The sequence below is a fragment of the Trachymyrmex cornetzi genome, unplaced genomic scaffold, assembly GCF_001594075.2.
Source record: "Trachymyrmex cornetzi isolate Tcor2-1 unplaced genomic scaffold, Tcor1.1 scaffold433, whole genome shotgun sequence".
Classification (NCBI taxonomy): domain Eukaryota; kingdom Metazoa; phylum Arthropoda; class Insecta; order Hymenoptera; family Formicidae; genus Trachymyrmex; species Trachymyrmex cornetzi.
In genome coordinates, this window is record NW_017299102.1 from 163,927 (window position 1) to 173,919 (window position 9,993).

A 9,993-nucleotide genomic window follows, 5' to 3' on the forward strand; every position below is an offset into this window, starting at 1 on the left:
GATCATTTTTTACGAAGTTACATTCTTCTGAATTTTGACCTATTTTTGAGGTGGACTTAAGTGATCCTTTAATTTTTTTGCGTAGTGTGTATATTCATAAAATCAAAAGTACCTCGAGTACTCAACCATAACAATAATGTTACAATGTTATTTTTAGATTCACTTTTCAAAGGACATGTGGGAAAAGCCTAGAGTTGATGGAAAACAATAATTAAAATGTAATGCTGTACCAACAATTTTTCCAACTCAAAACGTATGTATCTTGAAAAATTAAAATCCTAAGAAAAAATTGTTTATTGTAATGTATATTTATTTGTTTTTAAAGATATTTTGAATATAATCTAACAGAATAATTATTTTTGATATGCAAATGAATCACTGTCAAGAGCTTAGTAAGACTATCTCTAATGTACATCCATCAAATGAGACTTCCACGTCTGTTTCAAAATCTCATCCTTTGAAAAAATATGCAGACACTTCAAACGATTTGGAGAAAAATGTTGTTAAGGAATTACAAACCATTACAAACATTCATGAGACTACTTCGATGAATATCTTTAAAAAATCGATGTCTAACTCGAATAATTAATCAATCAATGAATATTAATTTACAATCTGTTATTAATAATAACGAATACAATTTGGAGGACACTCAATTGACTGAATTGAATATTGAAAATCGAACTGATATCATTGCAACAATACCAAACTCAGATGCTAATCAATCAGCATTACAATCTGCTTTATTGAAAATAAAAGATTTAGAAACAAAGCTTAACAAAGCCAACACGATCATTTGCAAAGGCAAAAAAGCGAAGAAACATCTACTCCAGCGTATAAGAAAATTGAAGAGCTCAAAAAGATTATACCTTGAAACAAATTTGTTAAAATCATCAAAGATACTAAATAAAGTTTTTAATAAAGATCAAATTGAATGGCTTCAAAGATATACTTCTAAACGTAAAGTATATAGATGGTCTAAAGAAACAATCAAAAAAGCGCTACGAATAAAATTTTCTTGTACTGAAAACGGCTACAAAGAACTTATAAAGCAAAATATTCCATTACCATCAACACGCACACTTCGAAGAAGCATTGAAGCACTTAATTTTGAATCAGGAATATGTGATGCCATTTTTGAGGCTTTGAGATGCAAAATATTACAATTTGAAGATGATAGAGAAAAAGATTGCATGTTGGCATTTGACGAAATGAGCCTTACACCAGTGATGCACATTTGGCTCCCCGGCAACACGGAAAACCGCCCCACCACTTCGCCGCTGCGCGAGAGCGAGCGAGACAGCGAGTTTCACTGTCTCGCTCGCTCTTGCGCAGCGGCGAAATGGTGGGGCGGGTTTCTGTGTTGCCGAGGAGCCAAATGTGCATCACTGCCTTACACCTAGTGAACAACATGACGCATCAACCAACTTAATTATTGGAAATGCTACCATTGCTAATAGTCACGGTAAATTTAATGAAACTTCGTAATTACATTTTTTTTTTCATATTTTATTTACATGATTCCTTAATTTCTATATAATTACTATGTCGATGGTTCTTATTAATATGTTCTTTTCCTTTCTTCTGCTTTAAATCTTTTTATTTAGGAGAAATAATACGAGGTGTGATCAAAAAGAAACGAGAATTGTAATTTTCTTCAAAAAGTATTAATTTATTCATCAATTTTTATACTGTCTCCTTCAAAGCAGTTCCCCTATAATACAATACACTTCTGCCAACGTTGTTTCCAGCTTGCAAAGCACTGTTGAAACGCCTCTTTAGGTATTGCCTTCAGCTCGGCTAGCGATTTTTTCTTTATTTCCTCTATCGTTGAAAAACGTCGTTTAGGGGTCCTCTTGAGTTTAGGGAATAGGAAAAAGTCACAAGGGGCCATTTCTGGAGAATAGGAAGGCGCGGCATCACAGTAGTTTTGTGTTTCGCCAAGAACTGCGTGATAATTAATGCGGTGTGTGCCGGTGCATTGTTATGGTATAAAATCCATGAGTTTTCTTCCCATAATTCAGGTTGTTTTTTTCAGATAGATTCACGTAAATTGCGCATAACTTGTGAGTAATACTCTTTATTAACTGTGCGACCTGTTGGTAGAAATTCAAAGTACACAACTTCATTGTAGTCAAAGAAAAGGGTAAGAAGAACCTTATTCATGTTTGACTTCACTTGACGCGCTTTTTTCGGTCTCGGCTCCTCAGAACACTTCCATTGTGATGATTGAGCCTTTGCTTTGACGTCTAGCCATACACTCACGTTTCATCACCAGTCATAACGCGTTGGAGTTCTGGGCCATTAGTTTTTAACACAAAATTTTTAATAAATTTCTTGTTCCGACATGTCGCCACATATCAAGATCGCAGAATACTCTCAAGAGCGTCTTACTTAATGGCTCACCGAAAACAAACTGAGGATCACACCAGTTTGAAACTTGGTGCGTACTTCACTGACAGTACTAACAACTTGAAAAAAACAACATTTAACCAAATCGATACACTACAATGCGCGCAATTCAAAAATTCTCGTTTCTTTTTGATCACACCTCGTACAAGCGACTCATGGGTTAGTTTTTATACTTGCCGGTATATTTTATCTATGGAAGCAGATTGTAGCATATTATTACACTCCTGATGGTTTCAATAGTGTACAATTAAAACCTATTGTCTCGAACAAATAATTGAAAAGGCTGAATCTATAGGCCTGTATGTACATAGTGTTACATCAGACATGGGAGGAGTAAATCGAGCAATGTGGAGAGCATTTTGTAATATTTCTGCTGGTAAATATTCTGACATTCGAAATTTTGTCTCTCATCCAATAGATAATAAACGTAAATCGTTTTTTTTGCCGATGCTTCACATCTCCTTAAAAATCTTAGGACAGCTTTAATCAACAATAAAGTCATTATGTTGCCAGATCAATTTAAACAATCATACAAATTATCTTCATGTACTGTTCAAGTTTCTCATTTAGAAGAATTAATAAATGAACAAGAAAACTTATATTTCAAACTTGCACCAAAATTAGATAAAAATGTTATCACACTGACAAATTTTAATAAGATGAAAGTTAATAAAGCTACTAATATGCTAAATAGAGATGTTAGCAGTGCTTTAAATTTTCTGGGAGACGAAACAAAGAAGACTATAAGACGACAGCTTTATTTATTGAAATTATCTCTAAATGGATCACAATAATTACTTCGCGAATTCCACGTCTCGCATTAGGAAAAAAGAAAGGAGATGAAGAATCTTTTAATAAATTTAACGAAAAAATCGAGTTCTTAGAATCCGTTATTGAATTATTTCGTAATATGAAAATTGGCAAAAATGAAATTTTTAACCAGTGCAAACTGGAATAATGATAACAACACAATCTCTTATACAACTTACAAAATATTTAATGAACGAGGATATCAATTCGTGTTAGGTGATCGGTTCACACAAGATTGTGTAGAAAATTTATTTTCAAATATAAGAAAAAAATTTCCCGTTCCAAACACATTCCAATTTAAACAGAGTTTAAAAATTTTAAGCGTTTCTCAATATTTACAAAGACTGGAGAATACAAATTATGAACAAGATGATGGTACTTTAATCGTTGATTTTTTTAAACACCCTCGTAGAATAGATAAAAATGGAACAATTCAACAAGTTCCTGTAATCCCTCTTGAAGCAGAAAATAGGATTAATAATTTAAATAATCTGGAAATATGAACTCATTGTATTATATATATGGTTATGTTATGACTAGAATTTGTAAGAGAAATAAAATTTGCAACAATTGTTTAAATTCCACAGGATCAAAAATTTATAATCCTAATATAAAATTTTCAAAATTTGTATTTTTAAAATGTTATAAAACTAAAACATTATTTTATGTAAACAAGGAAACGTTTAATTATTTTCATGAAATGGAAATTATTATTAGACATGTTCCTTACTTAAAAAACATGAACAATGATTTAATCATGTTTTTGACTCAAAAAATGATTCATGTTCGATGTGAGACTATAGAAAATTGTCATGATTTATGTAATAAAATAATGAAATATTTCATCCGATTTCGGATTAAAACGCTGTGCAAAAAAGAATCAAAATTAAGAAAATCAGTTCTTAGTAGTAAGATCATGGCCATGCATTCTATTATTAAGTAATCACATTATTTTGTAATAAATATATAATGTATAAATTGTATGTATAAACTGTATTTTCTATCTTTTTAATAATTATTTCATTTAAAAAGTAAATGTTTGTTTCCTTACCAAATCTTACCGCGCGCTAATAGTAGGAATATGAAAGCATCAATTGGTTCCGCCATATTGTTACTCAAACAATGAAAACTCTGACAAGATTGTCCAGTCTCTATTAAAGGGTCTCTAGGTAATGCTAGTGCCGGCCATACTGTAACTTTCAAGCATTATAACTTGAAAAGTACTTCATGAAAAAATATTTTATTATAGCGTTTTGGAAAGCTCTCAACATCAGCTATTAGATTCTTGAATAAAAAATAGGGTGTTCCATTTAAGAAAATCAATGTAACCTTAACCTAACCTTGGCTACGCAATCCAACTGATAGGATCAGTAAATAGATATTTTTAAACCATATAACTTTTGTCTGAAACACTTTTCTGTAAAACTTATATTTCCCGAGATATTTAGGTGTCCCGAACTTTTTGGAACACCCTGTGTGTGTGTGCGTGCGTGTGTTGTGTGTGCGCGCGCGCGCGCAGAGAGAGAGAGAGAGAGAGAGAGAGAGAGAGAGAGAGAGAGAGAGCGCGTACGTGCGTGTGTGTACGCTGTGGAAATAAACACTATACAGCCTGCAAGATTTTGTCTATAAAAATGGCCTTTAGTTTAAGAAAGATTGCATCACTTATACTATGTTTCCTTGCCTGTACTACACTAATGCACACTGGGTGTATATTAAAGTCATTTACATTGTACACTTATTCGATCCAAATATAAGAATGAAATGCAAATATTCGTCTTATAAAATACATATTTTATTTGACACACTAAAATGTGTTGAGAAATGTCAAATCGCAAGCGCAAACGCAAACGCAGACACTCCAATCACCAGTGTGATATGGGTATTACAAGCGCTAAGCCGAGCATTCCTTTGACTGGTGAATTGGTCCGACGGTGGCCTGAAGTTGTCTTGAAATAAGAGTCGGATAACAGCCTGGGTCGACATTGCGCCGAGATTGGCGAGAAAATCAGTTGCCGACGTACTACCAACGTTGGCCCAAGCGTCGTCAGTAAGAGTCGGCTAACGTACGTTGAGCCGACGTCGCGCCGAGGTTGGCGTAACAACCAGTTGCCAACATAGTACCAACGTTGGCCCGAGGGTCGTCATTAAGTAAAAATCGGCTAACGTACGTTGAGCCGACGTCGCGCCAAGATTGGCGTGACAACCGGTTGCTGACATACTGCCAACGTTGGCCAGACGTTGGCCAAAGGTTGTCATCGAGTAATTATCGGCTAATGTAGGTCGGGCCGACGTCGCACCATGTTCGATTAATGACTGTCGGTTTACCGCGAATTCGCCAACGTCGGCCCAACGTTCAACATCGGGTGAAAGTCGACAAACCTTATCTGGGAAGATAACAGCTGGAATATTTTTTATCTTTTTAGTGCCGTGATACGCAATTAATTTCCTTTATCGAAGAATATAATCCACACAAATTTTAATTTGCATACCTGTCGCATTCATTTTACAAGAAACGTTATCGGAATTGATAGACATTGAGAAGTATCTAACTATCGAAATCGATCCATCGAACTTATCCCAAACGGCTGTCGAAACTTCGTTGCGAATTGATACCGAACGTTACGCGTTTCTATGCATTGACAATCGAAGAGTTTATCCTGCAACGCTTCGTTGTTGCATTATATTCAGTTTTGCTCGTATCAGAAACGTGATCACGATATATAAACAATTGCCAAACGGTACTCGGTGATCCAGCTTCAGTTTGCAAGCGAATGTCGGTCTCTCGTTGCTGGATTGTTTATAACGAAAAGTTGGTTTGTCTGTGAACGTTGTTTCATGGAAGAGACCGATAAGTTTGCAAATTGATTCCTATCTCTTGATCCGTCGACATTGCGCCACGTTGAATAGCTCACGAGTAAATTGACAAGCATTTGTTTTCGTCGATGGCAATTTTTGATGCCTTCTTCAAATTAGATTACGAAATCCTGGCAAGATTTCCACGTAGATATCTATCACGGAAGCTGATCAATTCTATGCAGAATAACACGGATTGTAAAGTGCAAACGACACTTTTTAAAAATAAAGCTAAATTTTGTTGCCAGAACTGAAACAGCCGGACAAAAAAGAAAGGATATTAAATCGTTAATTAACACGTTCCATGTCGAATCAATTTAATCCTTAACTGGGCAGAAAGCATTAGTTACTTAATCGGGTAGTTCGAACTTCAGAGGCCCCCATTATTTTTCAAATGAAATTTGAAATAAAATGCAAATTGCAATATCAGAAAACAATAGTAAAATATACATTTTTTAGTTCTAAAAATTAGAAAAAAATGAGAATAAATTGAGATTAATATTTACATTGATGGAAACAGATAAAGGTTCGTTAAATCAGTTAAAATTTTAACGTCACAAAACATCTGAAAAAAAAAAAAGATCGTAAAACTGATGTTCTCTGGACCTTTGAGACCTCCATGACACGGTTAAGAATTAATGTGATTATCACACAGCGTATGTCACTAATAATCCATGATATTTATGTTTATGTCATATTTATTAAAGAACGACCGTAAAAAATGCCTGTTTTTCGGTTCTCGATTTTAGAATCGAATTTTATGCCAAATGATAGCTTATGATGAGATATTAATTACAAAAAAGTTTTAGGTTGAACATGTGATTGGTTCCAGAAATATAGAGCATTAAAGAGATCACCAACTATGCTAAGAAAATGTGACACTAACAATGTTTTATAGCACGAATTTTTTCGTAAATCGGTATTTATGGATTTTTTCAGTTGCTGACTATGAAACTGATCTCTTAAAAGATTTTTTAAATTCAAGATGGCGGATATAAATACTTGAATCATTCCCCATACAGCACACTTTATCCCAGAGATGTTCCTGCGAACGTTCGCAGGAACGTTAGGACATTCTCAGAATGTTCTTCAGAACGTCCCTTGGACATCTGTATTATATGGGTCACTTCTGTGGTCACTTATGGAAACTGTTATGTTGTGGTTTCTTCGGTTCGCTAATGAATTTTCCAGGGAATGGAAAGTTACTTTTTAAAAGTAACAAGTTACAGTTACTCGTTACCGAGTAGGAAAAGTAACAAGTTACCGTTACTAGTTACCGATTTTTAAAAGTAACTCGTTACAGTTACCGTTACTTGAGAAAGTAACTTTTCGTTACTTTTCCGTTACTTTTTTTTAAATCGACGACCAACAATCATAGCGGACGAGCCTAGAGGCTTCTCTAATCTCAAGCGCATTGTAAAAAATTGTGTAAAATTATAACTATTATGCTGGATAATTTTGAGATCCACTATAATAGTTGTAAACGTCCACACATTTGTAAATTTGCAATATGCAAATAGAAATAATTTCTTGGTTTGGAACTAAGCAGATTGTGGAAATACAATTACAATGTGTATATGTGTTGCTACAAGAACGATAATATGACAATATATTTCGCACTATATATTATTATACATTTAACAACAATACGCGAAAAATTTCTTTTATGTTACGTAATATTACTAAAATTTGGATAATTACAGAAAATATTCAAAATATCCTGCTATAATTTCCAATATAAAATAAGATATATTTACACAATAAAAACAAATTTATATAATTTTTGTGGAATTACTGTAATTTCTGTAAAATTGCATAATTTTTTATATTTACAGAACTAATCATGTAATCTATTTTATATTTATTATATGTGTAAATTTACGAAATTTTTGTGCAGTGTAAGTGGCTTGTGTCGTATCGTGTCTAATCATGTGCAAAGTAACGATAAACGTAACTGTAAAATTCGTTACCGTTACCAAAAAAATGTAACTTCGTTACCGTTACAGTTACCAAAGAAAAAAAGTAACGCAGTTACTAGTAAAGTTACCAAAAAAGTAACTTGTAACTGTAACTTCGTTACAAGTAACGAGTTACTTCCATTCCCTGGAATTTTCTATCACATTTTGGAAAGTAATCAATGACAGTTTTTGAATGGAAAAAGCATTCTCTTGATTACTTTTTTATAAGAAAGATCAAATTCAAGTTGATACCTTACATGACGCATAAATGACAACGTGATAGTTTTGCTTGCTATATTTAGAAGTTGTTTCACTGCAAACGTGCTTTTTCATTGTAGTTTCCGTGATTCTTCATAACTACATACTATAACATCCAACAATATATTGAAATTTACTAGCCAAAAAAACCACAATATGATAGTTTCCATAGAAGTAAATGATTGTTTCAGTATTTGTGTCTGCCATATTATATTCGCCATCTTGAATTTTTTAAATCTGACATCAGATTCACTTCCAGCAACTCAAAGAATCCATAGGTACCGACTTTCAAAAAAACCATAAAAATTCGTGTTATAAAGTGCTGTTAGTGTCATATTTTCTTAGTAGTTGGTGACTCTTTTGACACTATATTTCTGAAACCAATTGCATGCTCAACATAAAATTTCTTTGTGAATAATGTCTCATCATGAGCTATCATTTGATAAAATTTGATTCAAAAATCAAGGACCATAAAACAGGCGAAAATCCGCTCTTTTGGCGGTCGTTCTTTATTATTTGTTATATTTATTAAATAATATGTACATTTCATAATGGAGAAAAAAATTTATAAAAATTATTCTTACAAAAAAGCATAAAAGCCTAACGTACCTAATGTACTAATGCACCTAATGTACTATCATATATTATAATTATATAGTGTCCCGAAATTTTTTACCAAGCGCTCTTGTGTAGATAGAGCGGATTAAACTAACAAGGAAACCTCTCGAGGTGTTAAATTCTGATTTTAATGAAATTTTGTGAACTTGTAGCTTACATAAAGAAACGAATTTAGAAAATATCAGTTGCGGTTAAAAAACGGTTTGAAAGGGTGAAATTATCCCTTACATGTACAGCGGTTTTCAGCTTTTTTCGTTATATCTCGAAAAATATTTGAGATATAAAAAAATGTTTTATACAAAAGTTTAACAATAAAATTACCTCTATTTACTCAATGATATTTTTTTAGAACAATTATTTACCAATTTTTTGTCAAAAATTTCGAAAAAACATTGTTAAATAATTATTCTAAAAAAATATCATTGAATATAAGAAATACAAATAAACTCTCAAGAATGTCAAAATATAAACAGAGAACAGGCTAATGAGAGTTTTTTCGCGGCAAGTCGTGCGAGCAAATGATTTATTAAATACGAAAAATTCAGACGTTTCGGCCATCCTTACATTCGAGCCATCCTCAGTGTATCTGATCCTTATACAATCAAAATTCTTAGCTGGTTAGATAGGAGAGTGCCCAATCATTCCGCTTCATTTATAAACACACCAGGTTAACAGATCAGGCGACCAAATAAATTGAAAATGAATTCTATCAAACCGTGAACATAATCAATTAAAAATTAAATTAATTTCGCTGTATATCCGTATCCATATTTAATAATAACTTATGTGCGTCAACAAGACGATCGCGACAGTTAGCAATCAAATGAGTAACTGTCAAAGATTTAACTTATGCGTCGGTTTTCATGTAGCTATGAGCATAAACAATGAAAAACAAAGACGATACATCCGAACATTAAAAGCATAGAAATACGACCTAGTGCAGCATATCATTGAAATTAATGTAAATTGTCAAGAATTGAAATATACGCGTGATGTAAAAATTCCGTGTCAGATTGTAGATTTAGACCGTTCTTTTGTAACTTAATGTGTAGCATTTCAGAAATACGTCGTCTATATAAAAATC

The 9,993-nt window shown here is 33.0% G+C and overlaps 1 protein-coding gene and 1 long non-coding RNA gene across 2 annotated transcripts in view; both read left to right on the forward strand.

Annotated features, from left to right (window-relative positions):
* LOC108764530 (uncharacterized) overlaps nucleotides 1-200 on the forward strand; it is a 4,096-nt gene extending 3,896 nt beyond the window's left edge. Inside the window, exon 2 of the long non-coding RNA XR_001940286.1 lies at nucleotides 158-200. This is a non-coding gene — a long non-coding RNA (uncharacterized LOC108764530). The remainder of the gene's footprint in view (nucleotides 1-157) is intronic.
* LOC108764529 (tachykinin-like peptides receptor 99D) overlaps nucleotides 1-9,993 on the forward strand; it is a gene marked incomplete at its 3' end in the record, with an annotated part of 68,749 nt that overhangs the window by 27,603 nt on the left and 31,153 nt on the right. The gene's annotated exons all lie outside the window — the stretch shown is intronic.